This window comes from Arachis ipaensis, chromosome B5 (genome assembly GCF_059453495.1).
Source record: "Arachis ipaensis isolate K30076 ecotype BB chromosome B5, ASM5945349v1, whole genome shotgun sequence".
In the NCBI taxonomy this organism is placed as follows: domain Eukaryota; kingdom Viridiplantae; phylum Streptophyta; class Magnoliopsida; order Fabales; family Fabaceae; genus Arachis; species Arachis ipaensis.
Window position 1 is genome coordinate 72,160,048 of NC_142440.1, and position 22,498 is coordinate 72,182,545.

Below are 22,498 nucleotides of genomic sequence, written 5' to 3' on the forward strand. Positions count from 1 at the left end.
GGAACCTTCGTGGTATAAGCTAGAATTATTGGCGGTCATTCCTGAGATCTGGAACGCCTAAACCTTGTCTGTGGTATACTGACTAGGATCTGGGAAGGGATGACTGTGACGAGCTTCAAACTCGCAATTGTTGGGCATGTGACAGACGCAAAAGGATCAATGGATCCTATTCCGACATGATCGAGAACCGACAGATGATTAGCCGTGCGGTGACAGCGCATTTGGAACATTTTCACTGAGAGGACGGGAAGTAGCCATTGACAACGGTGATTCCCAACATAAAGCTTGCCATGGAAGGAGCCTTGCGTGCATGAAGAAGAAGATAGTAGGAAAGCAGAGATTCAGAAGACAAAGCATCTCCAAAGCCTCAACCTGTTCTTCATTACTGCATAACAAGTATTTATTTCATGTTCTTTTACTTTTTACAATCAAATCTGAGAATTATTGATATCCTGACTTAGAGTTACAAGATAACCATAGCTTGCTTCAAGCTGACAATCTCCATGGGATCGACCCTTACTCACGTAAGGTATTACTTGGACGACCCAGTGCACTTGCTGGTTAGTTGCGCGGAGTTGCAAAAGTGTGATTGTAATTTCGTGCACCAATCCTTTACTGCTCTACTTGAATTACTGAAAGAAGCAATTCCTCATTTGAATATTCCTGATTCTTTCAATAAAATCAAGGCCATGGTAAAAGATTTAGGACTTAGTTATAATAAAATTCATGCTTGTCCCAACGATTGTGTTCTGTTCTGGGATACATATGAAGATGATGAATTTTGTCCAATTTGTGGAGCTTCCAGGTACATAGAAAATGTTGAGGTAGATATAGAAGTTGATAAGTTGAAGAAAAAACCTGTGCCTGCGAAGGTTTTGAGGCATTTTCCCGTAATTCCAAGGCTTAAGAAGCTGTTCCTGTGTTCCAAAACAGCTGAATCATTAAGGTGGCACGATGAACATCGTTCAAAGGATGGAAAGTTAAGACACCAAGCTGATGGCCAATCATGGAAAGACTTTGATAGGCTTCATCCCGATTTTGCTAAAGAATCTCGTAACATAAGATTAGGGCTAGCTAGCGATAGATTTAATCCATTTAGTGAGCTCATATGGGTTGATTTTGCTGTTTAGTGCTGCTTTATCTTTGTTAATGGCTAATTTCATGCCTTGTTTTGATTAAGCAATGATGATGATAACCTTATTCTGAGGTGTTTTATTAGTGCTGATTTGGTTTTAGTGAGTTCATATGGGTTGATTTTGCTGTTTAGTGCTGGTTTATCCTTGTTAATAGCTGATTTCATGCCTTGTTTTGATTGAGCAATGATGATGATGGCCTTATTCTGAGCTATTTTATTAATGCTGATTTGGTTTTAGTGAGTTCATCTGGGTTGATTTTGCTGTTTAGTGCTGCTTTATCCTTGTTAATGGCTGATTTCATGCCTTGTTTTGATTGAGCAATAATGATGATGGCCTTATTCTAAGCTGTTTTATTAGTGCTGATTTGGTTTTAGTGAGTTCATATGGGTTAATTTTGCTGTTTAGTGCTGCTTTATCCTTGTTAATGGCTGATTTCATGCGTTGTTTTGATTGAGCAATGATGATGATGGCCTTATTCTGAGCTATTTTATTAGTGCTGATTTGGTTTTAGTGAGTTCATCTGAGTTGATTTTGCTGTTTAGTGCTGCTTTATCCTTGTTAATGGCTGATTTCATGCCTTGTTTTGATTGAGCAATGATGCTGATGGCCTTATTCTGAGCTGTTTTATTAGTACTGATTTGGTTTTAGTGAGTTCATATGGGTTGATTTTGCTGTTTAGTGCTGCTTTATCCTTGTTAATGGCTGATTTCATGCCTTGTTTTGATTGAGCAATGATGATGATGACCTTATTCTGAGCTATTTTATTAGTGCTTATTTGGTTTTAGTGAGTTCATATGGGTTAATTTTGCTGTTTAGTGTTGCTTTATCCTTTTTAATGGCTAATTTCATGCCTTGTTTTGATTGAGCAATGATGCTGATGGCCTTATTCTGAGCTCTTTGTATAGAGACAACAATGAAGAAAACACGAGGTCCTACACAATGCTTGAAGATTCATGCAAGACAGTTGGAAGATAGAGAAGAAATTACTCTAGATATTGAAGGAGAGACAATTGGTCCTACTGATGAAGCTGTAAATAACTTGAGCAAATTTTTGGGCACAGTGGCAAGGAATTCAGATTTTTGTCCATTAATTTACATAAATTGGAAGGGGGTTAAAGATAAAGAAGCCATTTGGGAATATGTTCAAGTGAGATATTATTATTGTTTCTTTTAGAAACTATTTGGAAATGTACACATATATTTTATTCTTACTAGCAAATAATATTTGTGTTTTATAGGCTAAGTTCATTATTCCAACTGAAGGAAAGAGGATAGTCCTTGCTCGTATCAATGACAACTGGAGACGGTATAAGACCACAATCAAGCAAAATCATTTTCTGCCATACAAATGTGTTAATGAAATGCTGAAAAATTGTCCTAAAAGCATACCTGAGAGTCATTTTCACAAGTTGATTGCTTATTGGAGAACTGAGAAGTTAAGGTAAGACATGTGCAACTTATTGTAGTCTGTTTATGCAATTATGAGTTATATACATTTATGAGTGAAATATGATAATTTTTTGATAATACTTGTCTCTTGCTATGTAGAAAATGTCTACACAGAATAAGAAAAATAGGGCACAATAGAAATTTAGCCATTGAAAGGGACCAATAAATTTTGCAAGAATACGTGCAAGATTGGTACAATTTTTTATTCTTTGTGCATTTGTATGTGTATGTGGGGTGCAAGAATACATGCATTTTTAGCTCTATATAAATGCTTGTTGAACTGGACTTATAGGCTGCTTCTAAGGAAAATAATGAACCACCTACTCAAGCAGAAATGTTTGTTGAGACTCGCCAAAGCACAAAGGAAAAATCATTGGATGAAGACACTTTGGATGTTATTGTAAGTATTGGGAGTTAATTTGATTAAAATAGGTTATGGATTTCTTGTGTCTTGGTAATTTATCCATCATTTGTGGTTATCTTTATGCTTGCAGTTGAGTTAAACAATGCTGATACTATTCTTAATTGCTATTATTTGATTTGATGTTGTCAAATGATATATGTTTTGAGTCCAAGTGTGTAGTTACTCTTTTTTTTATTATTATTTTTCTTCACATTAATATAGGCACATCTTCAAGCTGAGAATAAAAAGTCTAAAGAATCAGCAATTAGAGCTTTTCAATCCATATTTAGGAAACAGAAGGCAGGGAGAGTGCGATGTCTAAATAGAAGAATGTTATGATATATATGTTTCTCCTCTCTCTCTCAAACATTTTTAGTAGACATTATTAGTATTAAAGATGTGTAGTTTTATATTTGATTTTTTTCTTTTTTTACAGGAAAACTATGCTGAAGGGGAAATCGAACTTGATTAAGGTCAAATTTTTAAGAGCAAGTGTTACAGAGTAAAAGTCATGAACTTGTGGATCGGACATGATGATAAATCTATTTGCTACTTAGCTATTTCAACTCTTCTTTGTTATTTTTTTGCAACATTAGATGATATAGTTCGAGGTTCTCATGATAGTATTGTGGTATTTTGAATGTGATTGTGGATCTTACAACAATTTTTATAAGTCAAATTTGATGAAAAATGTTCAATTATTTTTCTTTAGTGACTTTATTCAAATAGTTTAGTTTATTTATTGACTCTAAATAATTAAAAAAATGAAATTAATTTCATTCATGAGAAAACTACTATTGTAAATAAAGAATTATATATTACAAAAAACTGTTGTCAAAAGTTACAAAGGACAACGGTGTTAAAACCGTTGCCAAAAAATGACACCAACAGTAACGCTTTAAAAACGTTGTCTTAGATGACTATAAAATGGCAATGATTTTAAAACCGTTGCCAAAAAAACTAATGGTAACGCTTTTAAACCGTTGTCTTAGATGACTATAAAATTGCAATGGTTTTAAAACCGTTGCCAAAAAAACCAATGGTAATGCTTTTAAACCGTTGTCTTAGACAACTAAAAATTGGCAACAGTACAAAAACCGTTACCAAAAATGACACCAACGGTAATGCTTTAAAACCGTTGCTGTTGTGGATAACAAAACTACAACAGTTTAAAACTGTTGCCAATCCAGGTACGGTTTTAAACCGTTGTATCATGAAAAAGAACGGCCTAAAACCGTTGCTTCTCGAGTAACGGTTTGAAACTGTTGTTTAAAATTTGTGTTCCAAACTGTTGCCTATACCAGTAACTTTGGCAACGGTTTTTTGGTTACCGTTGCCTTAGGTCAAAAACTTTTGCCTTTGAGCATTGGCAACGGCCGCATATACCACAGGTCAAAAACCGTTGCCAAAGCGTTGCCTAAAGTTTAGGGAACGGTTTTTCAATATACGTCAACGGTTTTTGACCGTTGCGAAAAGCCTTGTTTGTTGTAGTGTTTGGTGTTGTAATGAGCAGATATTTTATATACTTTTTGGCATCATTTTCATATAGTTTTTAATATGTTTTGTTTAGTTTTTATTAATTTTTTATAGATTTTAGTGTTAAATTCACATTTTTGGATTCTACTATAAGTTTTTGTGTTTTTGTACAATTTCAGGTATTTTCTAGCTGAAATTGAGGAGCTGGAGCAGAAGTCTGATTCAGAGACAGATAAAGCACTAAAAATGTTGTCCGGATCTGACCTTTTTACATTCGGAAGCGATTTTCTGAAGCTACATGGAGCGGTCTCAATGGCTATGGAAAGCTGACTTTCATAGCTTTCTAGCAATATATAATAGTCTATGCTTTGCTTTGGATTAAAAGGCCTAAAACTGGCGTCCAATGCCAGTTACCTGCCCACTTCCAGGCGTCCAGCACCCAAAGAGCAGAGCCCAGCGTCCAAACGCCCAGAGAGGATCCCCTAGCTGGTGTTCCATGCGCCAGAGACCTTATAGCACGTGGATCTCATCAAAGCTTAGCCCAAACACTCACTAAGTGGGCCCTAGAAGTAGATTTTAGCTTTAAAAAGACTGTTTACCCTTACTAGTCATCTGTTTAGTATTTAAAGTGTACTTTACATAATCATTAGAGATCATCTTTGGTCTTTGCCCATCATCTACCATAATTTTGTGTATCACTTTATTTTTCACATCAGTATGAGTTTCTAAACCTCCTAGGTTGAGGGGAGGGGCCCTGCTGAGTCCTATGAATTAATAATAGTATTACTGTTTCTTCTTCGATCCATATTTAATTTATTTCTAAGACGTATATTCGATCTTCATCGTGGTGAATCGGATGATCAGTGACAATTAGCTCTATTCATCACCTTAAGACAAATGTGCCTGACAAACACCCGCGTCTACTTGGGTTCGTCTGAATACGTGACTGGAAAGTACGAGCCAACAACTATGTTTATACATCTCTCAAATGGCTAATCCACGACTTCGTTGGGGACTTCTCAAGACACCAGTTCAGCCGATTGCTGTTGAGATTAGGGTCTCCGTGGTATAGGCTAGAATCCTAAGAAGCAGCATCCTCTGATTTGGAAGATTCGACATTGTCTGTGGTGTTTTGAGTAGGATCGCTAAGAGAATGAACTGCTAGCGCTTCACCCTTCGTCAGATTGGATGACTGACGAATGGATTTTTGCTGGTAAAGAATTCACAAAAGTAATCACGTTGTAAGTATAGTTTCTAAACCAACAAAAAATCCTTTCGTACAAAAACTTGTTTGTCACTTAAGCAAACCATATAAAAATAATAACCGAAGTATTTAAACCTCGGGTCGTCTCTCAAGGAATTGCAGGGAGGTATGTTTTATTATTGGTTATGGGAAAATTATCTTTTTGGGTTTTTGAATAAGGAGCAAGAAAAGTAAATTGCAAGAAAGTAAATTAATAATTAAGAAAACTCTTGGCAATGTATGAGAATTAGACGTTCTATCCTAGTTATCCTTATCAATTGTGATGAGAATTGTTCATTGCTCCCACTTAGTTAACCCTTACCGAATAAAGAAAAGTCAAGTAGACTAATCAATCTGATTCCTCAAATCCTAGTCAACTCGTATGGAAAGACTAGCTTTAGAGGTATCCAAATCAACCAGCAACTTTCAATTATCAATCAACAAAGGAGTTTGATAACTCAAGAGTCTCCAATTACTCAACCAAAGCTAAAAAAGATAAATTAAAATAATAAATATGAAATACCTCAAATTGCATTAAATAAAGAAATCAAATCTAACATTGGAAGGTTCATAAACCAGATTGGAAAAGAAGAGAATCAACAAGAGGAATAGATAAACCAAAGTACTAGAACGAATAAAAGTAGAAGAGAAACTAAATTAAAGGAACATTGAACCTGGAATTGAGAAGAATTAAACCTAAAACTAAGAAAAATCCTAAAACCTAGAGAGAGTAGAAAGCCTCTCTCTCTAGAAACTACATCTAAAACCTAAATTGTGAATAATTGATGAATGAATCAATGTCCCCTCATTCCTCCACTCTGTAGCCTCTAATATGTGTTTTCTTGGCCGAGAACTGGGTCAAAAATAGCCCAGAAATCACCCCCAGCATTTTCTGATGCGTCCAGCACGTGGCTCTATCACGTACGCATACGCGTGGATTGAACTTTAGCCAGGTCACACGTACACGTGATCCAGGCGTGCGCGTCGCCTAACAACATGGCAACTATGAGAAATTATATATCATTTCGAAGCCCGGGATGTTAGCTTTCCAACGCAACTGAAACCGCATCATTTGGACCTCTGTAGCTCAAGTTATGGTCAGTTAAGTACGAAGCAGTTAGGTTGGACAGCTTAGCAATTCCTTCAATTTCTTGTATTTCTTCCACTTTTGTATGCTTCCTTTCCATCCTCTAAGCCATTCCTGCCCTATAAACCCTGAAATTACTTAACCCACATATCAACGCATCGAATGGTAATAAGAGAGGATTAAAATTAGTAATTTAAGGCCAATGAAGCATGTTTTCAATCATAGCACAGAATTAGGAAGGAAAAATGTAAAACATGCGAATTATATGAAAAAGTGAGTAGAGAGTTTGATAAAAACCGCTCAAATTAGCACAAGATAAACCATAAAATAGTGGTTTATCAATCTCCCCACACTTAAACATTAGCATGTCCTCATGCTAAGCTCAAAGAAGCTATAAAGGAGTGAAGATGAATGGTAAACCTATGAAATGCAACCTATCTAGATGAATGCAACTAAATGCAAAAATACTTCTACCTACTTGGTTAAAAGTAAACAAATTCTCCAAGACAAAAATAAATCAGATTCCACTAGTTCAAATCACACAATAAAAGACATGTAAACTTGTAAGAAGATAGCTCATGAAAGGAGGGAACATAAAATCAAGCGTTGAACCCTCACTGGTAGTGTATATGCACTCTAATCTCTCAAGTGTCTAGGGTCAGTCACTCTACTCTTCTCTAGTCATGCTTTCTAAACTTTGTTCTTCATCTAACTAATCAACAAAAAAATAGTATACCAATGCGAACATCATGAGGTCTTTTCAAGGTTGTAATGGGGCTAAGGTAAGGGTAAGGATATATGTATGGCCATGTGAGCTATAATATGAATCTTTGACTAACCTAAGCTCTCACCTAACACACACACACACTCTCTATGTAATTCTAAAATCATGCCTAGCTACCCATAATTCCCACTTTTGTATCACATACTCATGTACCAAATTTTTCTTAATTTATCACATATGCATTGATCTTTTATTAAAATTAGCATTGGGGTAATTTTGTCCCCGTATTTAATAACTTATTTATTTGAATATTTTTGGTTTTTTTTTGAATCATAAAAGAAAACATAACATATCAATGCACATGAGTTTTTAAATTTTTCTGGTCTCACATGAGCATGCACCCAAATTCCCAATATTTGTCAATGAAACACTGTACACTTTCATCTACCCAAGTTTCCACAGTTCCCCACACTTAATTAATACACAATCTCTATCTTAAGCTAACCAAAGATTCACTTGGGGTAATTAATTGTTTTTCCGCTTAAGGCTAGTGATGTTGTAAAATATAGAACAAAAGGGGATTAAAAGGCTCAAAGTGGCTAACAAAGGTGATTGAAAGGGTAGGCTATTTGGGAAGTGAGCTAATAACAAATGATGGCCTCAATCATATGCAAGCATGTAAATACACTAAACAATGGACATATAGAATGAAACAAAATATAGATTGCAGTCATAGAGAAGAAAACACACAAGAATAAAATATTATGGTTAAATGATGTAACCATGTAATTAAGCTCAATTCTCATAGGTTGTGTGTTCTTAGCTATAATTCATGTTCCAATTTACAGTCTTCAAACAAGTTTAACACAAATTTTCAATTTAAATTAGTGAAATATTGTAAAACAGGGTCTTGAAAGGAAACTCATTACTTTAACCAAGCAATGGTAGAAGAACATGCACAAAATCAAACAAACATGCAATCAAATATGCAAATGCGACAACTAAATTAACATAGAAAATTAAACATTGGTGTTAAGAAGGAAATAACTAACCCACGGAAGTTAGTATCGACCTCCCCATACTTAAAGATTGCACCGTCCTCGGTGCATGCTAAGATGTACAAGTGGATGGGCTGCTACAACTGATACTTTTCTTCAAAGATTGTGCAGATGGACTTGTCTGTTGCCCCATTGAGAAGCTTTCCTTTCCCTTCTCGATGGCCATCCTGAAAGAAGAGGAAAAAGAAGAAAAGTAACCCAGAAATAAAGATAAGAAAACAAATAAAGTATGGGTGGGTTACTGCCAAATAATGAGGGTCTCAATTACATGGTAGCTACAACATACAAGGGAGAAAACAGTAGAAGCAAATGGCATATCAATGGTGGAAAAATTGCAACAATGGGGGAGAGGATGTGGGTAATGCAAGATAGTATAAGTGCATATCAATGCAAATAGAATGCAAGTTTCATAAAAGAATAGCATTGACTTATGAATAATAATACCCAATCAGAATAAAACAAGTCATAAAGCACCAGAATAATTCAAGAAAAGATGTAACAGTTGAATGAGAAAACTTAACACCAATGCAAAAAAAAAAAATATGCACAAAATTGAAATGCAATGAATGAAAGTATGCAAATAAATTAAGTAAAATAGAATGGAAAAGAATAGGAATGAGAAGTTGAAGAAATGAAGAAGAAGAAGGTAAGAAAAGAGGAAGAAAGAAGGAAAAAAATAGAAAACATGAAATGGAGTTGACGCGCGCGCTGCATCACGCGTATGCGTGAAAACTGAGTTGGCCATGCGACGCGTACGCGCCGCCCACGCGTACGCGTGGATGGTCCGAAAGCGAAAGGATGCGCACGCATCAGGGACACGTATGCGTGGGGTGATTTTGTGCTTCAAGCACAGTTCCAGCGCGAGGGCAGCACAACTCTCGGGTCAAACACCCATTTACGTCGATTGCCATATCTACGCGTGCGCGTCAGGGACGCATACGCGTGGTTTGCTAATGTTACAAGTGACGCGCACGCGTGATGTACGCATACGCGTGGGTCAAATTTTGCCTCTAGCCCCCCAGCTGGACGATTCCATCACAACTTTCTGTTCGTTGGATGGAATAGAAAAAGTTGGAATCAACGCCGCCACGCGTGGGATGCCCTTTTTTTATGCAGAACGCAAAATGCAGCATGCAGATGAATATGCAAAAATTATGAATGAGCACTAATAAAAATAAAATAGAATAAAACTAAGAATAAAATTGAAAGATTATACCATGGTGGGTTGTCTCCCACCTAGCACTTTTAGTTAAAGTCCTTAAGTTGGACATTTGGTGAGCTCCTTATCATGGTGGCTTGTGCTTGAACTCGTCTTGAAACTTCCACCAATGCTTGGACTTCCAATAAGCTCTATCAAGATCAAGTAAATTTCCCAAGCTTTGATGGAGTTCGTCACAAGCTTTGAACTCCCAAAATTGATCTTCATATATTCCCGGATCCCAAATCTTGTTTCTATACCCGTCTCTAAGTGGGTCATCATTGGTCCAACCGGGTGACAGACAGTCTGAATTCTCTATGCAATACCAAACTCTTCTCTTAGATCCAACCAAATGTTCACTAGTTTCACCCTTGCATCTAGCTCTTGAAGTATCAACCTTGATGAGCCTTGATTTGTAACTCCAACCACTAAATGTCCTTTTCTTACGCTTAATTCCACAAAGTCTCCTAAGTTGACCATCTGTTTCAAGAATACCATATTCAAGTGGAACAATAAGGTGAATAGAGACAAGCCTTACCCACTCAAATGAAGGGATAGATGGCAACCTGGGTGGAGAGGTCTCCAACGTTCTTGACAAAGCGTACTCAACTCCCGTTCACCCTTTCCGAAAGACTTCCGCTTCCACATCATTCTCAGACTCAATCAGAGGGGAGTCTTCATATTCAAGGAGTTCATTTGTGGATGTAGATTCATCATTAGGAGGAGTTGATTCATGATCCTCATCACCAAGGGAACTTGCTTCTTGATCTATCCCGTCCAAGTCTTCATAAGGAATATGCGATAGGGGGTGTGCACTAGCCTCCTTGACATCAACTTCAATCTTCTTGGAGGAATACTCGACAACTCTAGATTTCCATGGAGGTTCATCGTCTCCTAAGTCTTCAACCACTTCTTCCTCTTCAACTATTACGGCTTCCTCCACTTGTTCCAATAAAAAATCACGTTTTTCATTGTCCATCGGAGTTTCTAGTGTCTTCTTCATGCTACACTCTTCTAATAATTCTCCACATGTAGCCATGGGAGTGCTTTGAGTATCGAAGCGCAGAGAGGCAAAATTACCTATCACCTCGGTCAAGGTAGCTACGAACTCTTGTGTTGTCCTTTGCATCTCTCTTTGTCCTTGAAGAAGAACACTTAAAGTGTCATTCATTGGAGCTTGGGGTGGATATGAGGGTTCATTATTTGGGAGGAAAGGCTCCTGATAAGAGGGTGGTTCCTCTTATTTAGGATGTGGTGGTTCAACACTCTTCATCTTTTCCTCTTGTTGCACAACACACTTCAATCTTTGGTCCTCAAGTTGAGATTCTTTAGCCACGTGAGCTTCGGGTGCTACTCGGATCACCATTTGGTCTAATTGATGAAGGGTTGCATGAAACCGATCCACTATTTCTTGAGATGATCCTTTGATTCTTGTTATGCTCGGATAGCATAATTAGGATCATATGGCTCTTGGAATGATGGATATGGACAGGGTGTATATGGAGGTGGCAGTTCTTGGGAGTAATTGGGTTGGAATTCTGGTGGTTTTATGTATGGTTCATATGGCTCATAGGGTGGTTGACATGGTAGATATGGGTTAGGATCATATGAGGGTGTTTGGTAGTAGGAGGCTTGTAATTATGGTGGTTCAAAACTATGTTAAGGAGGGGGCTCATAGGCATATGGTAGGCTTGTTGGTAACTACAAGGGGGTCCACCATATCCATCATCTTGGTACACACCTCGGAACGGCTCTTGACCATGGTAATTTGGTGGAGGTTGGTTGTCACGAAAGGGTCCACCATAACCATCGTCTTGGGATGCATCGTAGAATGGTCATTGCCCATGGCACATTGGAGGAGGTTGTTGCCGAAAGGGTTGATCAAATCCTTGTGGCTCCTCCCATCTTTGATTTTTCCAACCTTCATGCATATTCTCATTATAGCGTCCATTCCCTGCAATATAATTTGAACTAAACTTATAGCCAAAGGGGTGAAATTTCATAGTAGCAAGTAAAAACAAAAACTAATAAAAATTAATGAAAAAAACTCCTAAAACAAGAAACACTAACAAAGAAATGAAAAAGCAAATATTTACAATAACCAATAATAAGGCACACATTTGCAATTCCCCGGCAATGGCGCCATTTTGACGAACGGATTTCTGCTGGTAAAGAATTCACAAAAGTAATCATGTTGTAAGTATTCTAAACCAACAAAAAATCCTTTCGTACAAAAACTTGTTTGTCACTTAAGCAAACCCAATAAAAATAATAACCGAAGTATTTAAACCTCGGGTCGTCTCTCAAGGAATTGCAGGGAGGTATGTTTTATTATTGGTAATGGGAAAATTATCTTTTTGGGTTTTTGAATAAGGAGCAAGAAAAGTAAATTGCAAGAAAGTAAATTAATAATTAAGAAAACTCTTGGCAATGTATGAGAATTAGACGTCCTATCCTAGTTATCCTTATCAATTGTGATGAGAATTGTTCATTGCTCCCACTTAGTTAATCCTTACCGAATAAAGGAAAGTCAAGTGGACTAATCAATCTGATTCCTCAATCCTAGTCAATTTATATGGAAAGACTAGCTTTAGAGGCATCCAAATCAACCAGCAACTTTCAATTATCAATCAACAACGGAGTTTGATAACTCAAGAGTCTCCAATTACTCAACCAAAGCTAAAAAAGCTAAATTAAAATCATAAATATGAAATAACTCAAATTGCATTAAATAAAGAAATCAAATCTAACATTGGAAGGTTCATAAACCAGATTGAAAAAGAAGAGAATCACAAGAGGAATAGATAAACCAAAGTACTAGAACAAATAAAAGTAGAAGAGAAACTAAATTAAAAGAACATTGAACCTGAAATTGAGAAGAATTAAACCTAAAACTAAGAGAAATCCTAAAACCTAGAGAGAGGAGAGAGCCTCTCTCTCTCTAGAAACTACATCTAAAACCTAAATTGTGAATAATTGATGAATGAATGAATGTCCCCTCATTCCTCCACTCTGCAGTCTCTAATCTGTGTTTTCTGGGCCGAGAAATGGGTCAAAAACAGTCTAGAAATCACCCAGAGCATTTTCTGATGCATCCAGCACGTGGCTCTGTCACGCGTACGCGTCGTCCACGTGTACGCGTGGATTGAACTTTCGCCAGGTCACGCATACATGTGATCCATGTGTGTGCGTTGCCTAACAGCATGGAAACTATGAATAATTATATATCATTTCGAAGCTCCAGATGTTAGCTTTCCAACGCAATTGGAACTGCCTCATTTGGACCTATATAGCTCAAGTTATGGTCAGTTAAGTACGAAGAGGTTAGGCTGGACAGCTTAGCAATTCCTTCAATTTCTTGTATTCCTTCCACTTTTGCATGCTTCCTTTCCATCCTCTAAGCCATTCCTGCCCTTTAAACCCTAAAATCACTTAACACACATATCATGGCATCGAATGGTAATAAGAGAGGATTAAAATTAGTAATTTAAGGCCAAGGAAGCATGTTTTCAATCATAGCACAGAATTAGGAAGGAAAAATATAAAACATGCGAATTATATGAATAAGTGAGCAGAGAGTTTGATAAAAACTGCTCAAATTAGCACAAGATAAACCAAAAAATAGTAGTTTATCAATAACCACGGCCAATGGCGTTTAATCTGTAGCAGAGGAGATCAATGACCACGGCCCATGGCGTTGATCACATACAGCCTGCCATAGAAGAGATCATTCACAAGCAAAGAAGACAGTAGTACCATAGTTAATTCAGAAAGGCAAAGCAACTCTAATCCTCAACTATATCCTTAAAGTATTAGCACCCTATTATAATAATCCTAAACTCTGTAATCCTACAACCTCTTGATCTTCCTGACTAAGACCTGTAAGATAACTATAGTTTGCTTCAAATAACAATTCTCGTGGGATCGACCCTGACTCGCTCAGGTATTGCTTGGATGATCCAGTGCACTTGCTGGTACAACAGTACGAAGGTGTGGGGATTCGTGCTACCAAGAAACAAGAAAGAAAGTGCCCCAATAACAAATAGCTATAAACTTTAGAGATTCTACTCCAAGCTTCATGCAGACCATTATTATGAAGTAATGTGTAAAAAGTCAGTGATTTCGGAAGTCAAGTTTGACTTGAAAGAAGATGAATATCCGAAAATCCAAGAACAGATTCAAAAGAGGGGTTGGGAAATTCTGGCCAACCCCGCAACCAATGTTGGAATAGTAAGCATCTATGAGTTCTTTGCAAATCTTTGGATGACAGATAAACAAAAGAAAGAGGGACAGGGATTCCATACATGGCGCACCATGGTCCGAGGAAAGACTCTGCATTTCAATTTGGATAAGGTGAGGGAGATTTTTAAATTACCCCCGCAAAAGGATAACCCTAAATCCTTTAATAGGAGGGTACTAGCTAATCCGAAGCTAGATCAAGTCCTTGAAGACATATGCCTGCCCGAAACCTAGTAGATCAAGGACAAGAAAGGCAAACCAAACAAACTGAGGAGAATGGATCTCAAGCCAGTTGATAGAAGATGGTTGGACTTTGTTGGGTATTTCATACTCCCCACTAGCAACCGTTCTGAAGTTACTATAAGGAGAGCTATCATGATCTATTGCATCATGTTGGGCAATGAGGTGGAAGTTCGCCAAATAATCCCCTGTGAGTTGTACAAATTCGCAAATAAGAATCCAACTCAAGCCAAACTGGCTTTTCCAAACCTTGTCTCTCGCTTATGCAAAGAGGCAAGAGTCCTGATTGACAGAGACACGTGCATCCCAGTGGAAGCCACAATCACCAAAGAAGTTATAGAGAGCACCAGGGGCTAGCACCAGAAAAAAGTCAACAGCCAGATGAGCATCCGAAGAGGAAGACGGTTGAGCCACCTCTAGAGTAGAGTATCCCTCCAATTGAATATTGGACTCAGCTAGCAGCATCCGTTGAACAGTTGCAAGCCACTATGGCCCAATTGAGAGAGGAGTACGCTTAAGAACTCTGGGCACCACTGACTGGGAATTTAATGAAAGCTAAATTCGAATCCTAAGGGTTCCCCCTGTCAAATGCATGTGCCGTTTATGTATCCTGTGGTAATACGGGAAAATATAACATTTAGAGTCACGGCTAGGCTAAAAAGGGTGTAAAGCACCTTAAGGAAGCTATGTTCAAGAATAAAGAAGAGCTTAAGGAAGAGAACTAATAATATCATCCAGATTCCAATCCTGAGAAATAACAATGCCTCTGAACTTTAAAGGAAAACGAGATGCCAAAACTGTTCAAAAGTAAAGAACTATTAGCCCCACTCAGTAATTGGAACTGGGCTTCATTGAAAACTTTGAGACTTGTTGTATTTTCCCCTTCTTTTTAGTCCTACTTGTTTTTGGTTTCTTGAGGACAAGCAACAATTTAAGTTTGATGTTCCGATGAGCAGATATTTTATACGCTTTTTGATGTTATTTTCTTAGTGTTTTCAAAGTTTTACTATGTTTTAGTAGGTTTTAATACAAAATTCACTTTTTGGATGCTACTTTGAGATTTTATATTTTTCTTATAATTTTACGTGAATTTTGGGTGAATTTGGCAAGTTTTGGCAACGTTCGATTCAAAGGCAAGGAAAGCGTAGCAGTTGCTGTCAGATTCTGACCCCCGTGCATTAAAATGAGCATTTCTAGAGCTACAGAGTTCCAAATGACACGTTATCAATGGCGTTGGAAAGCTAACTTCCAGGACTTTTCAGCAATATATAATTATCTATAGTTTTTGTTAGATTGGACTCCTCAAAACGGGCGTTGAACGCCAAAATTACCCCCTAGTCGACGTTCAACGCCCCAAGAAGACCAAGGCTGGTGTTCAACGCCCAAACCTGGCGTCCAATGCCACAAGGGGAGTAAGGAAGTATCATATTTACTCCCTAGTGGGAGTTCAATAGCCACTCCTTCAAGTTAGAAGTCAAGCTCAGCCCAAACACTCACCAAGTGGGCCAAATGGATTTTCGCACCTTTAGCTTAAGTTTCTTTCATTATTGTAATTTCTAATTATTATTAATTTCTTTTTTAGTCTAGTCATTAGTATAAATAAGGGGAGATCACCATTGTTTAGGATCTTCTCCACCACATTCGAACTACACGCTTTATTCTTTGTACAGTATGAGCAACTAAACCTCCTAGGTTAAGGTTAGAAGCTCTGCTAATTCCTATGGATTAATATAATTACTTTTCTACTTCAATCTGTGTTTGATTCTATTCTATGATGCATTATCGTTCTTCTTTCTTATGAATCTCGTTTCTACATGAGTTCCTTACGAGTCTCGACCCGGATAGTATTGAGCTACAACTTGAGGATGCATCACGGGTTCCAACAAGTTATCTGGGCTAATTGGGGTATGTGACATAAAACCTCGTTAGTCAAGGATAATTGAGGTTCTTGTGGCTCTAAGGGCTAAAACCATTAGAGCATCAATCTCTAATCCGAAAGATCCGACCTTGTCTATGGCATTTTAAGTAGGATCAGCAAAGAGATTGAATTGCGCGTGCTTCACCCTTTCCCAGATTGATCTAGTCCATTCGGATGTTTAGTTCGGACCTGAGGAGATTAATGACCACAAACAATGGCATAATCACTTACAGCCTTTCCATTGAAGGAATTATTCATCTTTGAAGTTGTCGGTATGACGTGTTAATCCAGAAGAAGAAGCACATGTGAAGCCTTAACTGACTTCTCATTACTGTCTATATCTTAATTATTTATCGCTTTTGTTATTGCTTGTTTATGCGCCTACTACAACCAAAAACTATCTTTCTATACGCCTGACTAAGATCTGCAGGATAACCACAGCTTGTTCAATCTGGCAATCCTCGTGGGATTCGACCCTCACTCACCTGAGGTATTACTTGGACGACCCGGTGCACTTGCCGGTCAATTATGCGAGTTAAAAATTTGCGCATCAACTATTCGATACCAGGTTAGTCACTAGCTCTCTTAAAGGTAAAACAGTTCCATGGTTTCAATTTCCCTACCTTAAAACTATTGTTTGTATGTACTAGAATTTGTCTGTTATTAAGCGGTTTTGGTATTGTTGTGATTCTAGAAAGTTGTTGAGCTATTTCTGCTTTTTAAAACTACTCTTCAAAAGTTATAATTTGTTTATTTGGTAAAATAAAGCAAAAGTTAGTCACAGTTTGCAAAAGGAACAAATATAGTGTTTGGTAAAACTGTGCTTTAGATTTCAAATGACTATAAGAAACATAGATATTTTAGAGAGTAATGTTTTACTTTGTTTTGGAGAGCATAAGTTAGGTTATCAATCCGTTTATGCTTTTTATAAGTAGGACCACTTCACCAGAGAGGTAGCCTGAAAATGAAGATGCATAAAAATATGGCGCTATGATAAGTATGAAATGCAAAATTAAGCTTTTAAAATCATTTCAATGTGCTTCTCTTATATCTATTCTACACAATGTCTCTTTGTAGTTGTTAATCTTGGAATATTAATGAATTGGGAAAAACGTGGGTGTGTTCTTAACACATTCTTCTTAGGTACAGCATGGAACGGTCACAATAACCATCTAGAACCCATCAAGTTCATTTGTAAGGATTTTTGGTTGGAGCTCTTTAAGAAGCATGTAGAAAAATTGAGGACAAACCATAGGGTGTGTTAAGATCACAGATAAACTCATAACTCGTAGACAACTCGTCCTATCAATCTTGATTGGAATAGTTTGTCATTTGATTTGCTACTTAATTACTGCAGGATACCTCTATATTACAAGATAATAAATTTTGCTGGCTTGCGAGAATGTCAGTTGATCCATTATATTAACTGATTATGGTATGTCTCCCAAAGATATTACGTCTCCTACTGTTGGAAACAAGGCAACATATGCAATGAAGATGCATATATTTCCCATGTGCGTACTTCTCTCTCTCTCTCTCAGTCTCTCTCTCTCACACACACACACGTACACACACACACACACACACACACACACACACACAAGCCTCTTTCCATCACACATTGATTCCTACAACTTATGCTATACTTAGGTGTTAATTTTTGCTAGCTTTAAGGTTAGTGATAATTAAGTACTCTATTTTTACCTATGATAGATTTGCTTACTTTATTTCCTAATCTTTAATGTTTGATGGTTATATATTTTAAATTTATTTTTTTAATTAGGAGATAAGATATCTATTAAAGGGATATGGACGATTCTAGAAATAGAAAATGTATGCAATGTGATAGAATTAGTGAAGAGTATCTAGAGGGATTAGAAAAGTTTTTAGACCATGCCTTTTATTATAATAATAGAGAACCAATTGTTTGTCCCTGTAGGAATTATCAAAATTACCAGAATCTGAAAACATCAAATATACATTGTTGAAATGTGAGCAAAATGCCTTTCGATTGAATATATGATGCATGTGCATCATTAGTACTTTTTCTTGTTTAATTTAATTTATATTTCAATATTTTTTGTTTCTTTTTAGTTATAAACTCATAAATTAGCAAAGAATATGTTTAATGTATTGAATAATATGTTTTAGGAAATTTTAAAGATGAACCAAGCAAAACAAGATCAAAGAAGAATAAACAGAGCCAAGGACATACTTCAACGAGAACACACTTTGAAAAAAAGGGTACACTTTGAATGGGCACGCTTTTGGAAGCTTTGCTATGCAATGCAAGAGAAGTGGCACGCAACGGCAATCGTGCGTACTGTAACACCCTACCACACAGAGTCTTATGCTTAAGTCATAAAACAGAGGTGGCGAGGTATTACAACCTCTAAAATAAAATTTATTATATAGTAGTATGAAAATGTTTATAACTAGGATCCTTTGCAGAAAAAGGGTTAAAACAAAATCGTTAAATTGAAAAGCGCAACACTCCGATCGATAACGTAACGAAGCAGATAAAGGATAAGTTATGACGAGTATATGTATAAAAGAGTGCCAAAAATACAAATATCAAAGCTCAAGACTTGGTTTGCGAAGATAACCGGTTGAGCATAGAAGTATACATACATATATAAAGTAGGAGAACCCAAAAGAAACCCAAAAGACTAGTTACAGGACATGTTTCTCCAAAATAACCTCTAAGAGGAGTTAATACAGTATATAATATATATATATGCAATGGAGATAGTAAGTATCTAAGCAAGTACATAAAACCAAAATAAAGTCCCGAGAGCTAAAGATCTTTGCTAAAACAAAAGTCTCCAGCATGCCTCAGCAAGGAGCCTCACGTCCTGCATCTGAAAATCACAAAATCCGCATGGGTAAGAACCGGAGGTTCTCAGCATGGTAACAGTACCCAAGTATCTAACATATAATGTCTTGGCAAACCCGAAGGCAATCGTAGAACTCCCAATTCATAATCAAAGCGTATAAATATAACTAAACCATGAGAAATGAAAATAGGCAACTAACTAAGGATCTTCAGTCTAACTAAAACTCTCCTTTCAAAATCCTTCGAACCTCCCAATCGCCACCAGTGATTTGATATCACAAACACAATTATATCAAACAAAGAAATTCACATGTAGGAAGCAGATACGGTAGTTAGACAATTAACAAGTAATTATACAGTCAATTAGGCATTCCAAACAAATCACATATAATGCATATGTTGTATGCCTGTCCCAGTGGCTGATGAGTCTCATCTATCGGTTATAAAGCTAACCCGACAAGTCCTGGTAGCTAGCCATTGGACTGTTCCTCTATCGTGCATCACCAACTCGAGTTATTCACAAACATAATCATAATCACATACAACACCCTCACTGGTGTTTATCCACAGGGGCGAGCTCATCCAGAACTTTCACAGTGACCGGCCACACTTAAGACATAGGGTCAGCAGAGTATCGAGTCTCAACCTGGAGCACGTGGTGGCTAGCCACTGCTTTCAGCCAGGAAAACTCGTATCTCAGATAGGTGGAAGTGCAACAATCACGATATCAATCAACCAGCATATATGCATTCATACTCAGCCATAAATCAATATTTATCTCAGCCATCCGGCTTATAATCATAATTCATAACCAGCCATAACTCATTATCACATACAGCCATTCGGCTCACATCATTCACAACACTTCCACCATCATCCTCAACAACTCATATAATCATCATTAGTCATAATACCTTAATATTCTCCTTTTCTTCATCCACAAGATATCCCCTTCCCTAGTTTCTTCTTAATTACTAGGCATTCTATAATGATGTAGGACTTAAAAGGATGAAAATGGGGGCTTAGAAGCTTGAAATTCAGTTTTAAAAACACAAAAAATCATACTTGCTGGAAACAGGGTCACGCGTACGCGTGGGCGACGCGCACGCGTGAGCGTGCATTTTAGCTCATTACGCGCACGCATTCTCTTACTCGCGCACGCATGCGGACCAGGCAGAATCGACTGGTTGCGCATGTGAGTTTTGCGTACGCAAAAATTCCCATGTCACGCGTACGCATGGACATGCGATTTTGCCTGCGTATGCATGTTATGCAGATATACCAAAAAGCTGCTAAGTCCCATTTTTCCAATTTATGCACCGAACGTTGATCGAGCATAACTTTCTCATTTTAAAACATTTTCCTCCATTCTTCAAACGGCATAAACATCTCGGACCCAATTTTATTTTTAAATAAATTTGACACAAATTGAGGGTCCGGAGACTAAGTTATGCTCCGTCAAAGTTGGGCCAAAAACCACTATTTTCATAAAATTCACAAACCTCCAATTTTCAAAACATACACTTCCAAATCCTTTTAAAACCAACCAAAACCTTACCATTTCAACCTCCACCACATTTCCAACTTCCATTTTCATTTCACAATACATCAATTTTCTATTTCATCAACTTTAACTCAATACTCCAAATTCACAATTCACAGCATACATCATCAAATACCAAATCAACCTTCATACATACCAAGTGTTCATGTTCTGGGTCGAGCTTCACGACCCGGGCTGATTAAAGACAAGTCGACCAACCTCTTCATGTCTGGATTCCCCGACCTCTTCTTAAAGAGTTCGGCCAAATCGCCAGAGTGGCCCAAACAGGCCCAAATGAAGGGACACAGCCCAATCTGAAGGCAGTTAAAAGCCTAGAAAGATAAGGGTGGTTCCTCAGAAGATAAGATGACCTCACTTAAAGATAAAAGATAAGATAACAAACTTATCTTATCTAGAAAGGTCACTCCATACTACTATAAATACACTGGAGCACCCAGGTATAACTCATACTCTGATTCTACTAAAAACCTGCTTAAAGCCCATGCTAACTTAAGCATCGGAGTCTCTTGCAGGTACCACCACCCACCGGTGACGAAGGATTAGCAGCACCAACCGCTCCAGCAGGTCGGACACGACAGCTCCGGCCACCCCCGCAGATCTCGATCAAGATTGACCTACAGTTTCAAGTAACCCTCGAAATATTGGCGCCGTTGCCGGGGACCTTGGAAGTCATCCCTTCACCATGGTGGACGACCATGACAACGACCACGACTTTGGTTTGGTGGAAGGAACACCAAACAAAATCACGGATGCCACATCAAAAGATGTGCCTCAAAACAAGGGGGATAAACAAACCTCCAACCCAAACACAGAAATCTTGGAAGCCATCCGAGAACAACAAGAACGCCTCAAACAGCTCGAACAAGAGGTTGAACACCAGTGAGAAGCTGAAAGAGACCTCCACAGAGAAACCAGGCGACGACGAGATCTAGAGGATAAGCTTCTAAAGATCGAAGCCGACCTCAAGACCAGAACTTCTCACTCCAACCATGAGGATAACTCCCACAAGGACCAAGACCCCTTCAGCAAAGAGATCATGAAAGCTAAAGTTCCAAAAGATTTTAAAGCTCCCGACATGACCCCATACAACGGTACCTCCGATCCAAGCCATCATCTCAGCAATTTCAGAAGCAGAATGTATCTCACCGATGCCTCAGATGCTATTCATTGCAAAGCCTTCCCGACAACCCTAACAAAGACACCTATTAAGTGGTTCGAGAGTTTGCCTCCCAGATCCATCACAAGTTTTGATGACTTAGCCAAGAAGTTTCTTGCTAGATTTTCCATTCAGAAGGACAAAGCCAAACACGCCCCAAGTCTATTAGGAATCAAACAAGGAGATCGGGAGAGTCTTCAATCTTACATGGAAAGATTCAACAAAGCATGCCTGGACATACAAAGCCTACCAACAGAAGCAGCCATCATGGGTCTCATCAATGGCCTTCGAGAAGGACCCTTTAGTCACTCTATATCAAAGAAACACCCAACATCTTTAAATGAAGTGCAAGAACAGGCAGAGAAGTATATCAACATGGAAGAAAATTCTCGGTTAGGAGAGACCTCAAAATCCAGATTCTCCTACTCCTCCCGGGATAAGGATAAAGAGTCCAGGAAAAAAGAAGATCAACATAGAGAGAAGCCTAAAAAATACCACAATTACACCCCTCTTCGGGTGTCTCTTGTGGACATTTTCCGAGAAGTATGCCACACTGAGAAAATTCCACCACCTCGTCCAATCAAAAGCAAAAAACAAGGGGGAAATCAGACAGAATACTGTGAATACCACCGAATCTATGGACATCCTACAAACGAGTGCTTCGACTTAAAAAATTTCATAGAAAAATTGGTAAGAGAAGGGCGACTAGATCGATACTCAGCCAACAAAACAGATGAACCCAGAAAAAAAAGAAGGGACGAAGAGGTCGGA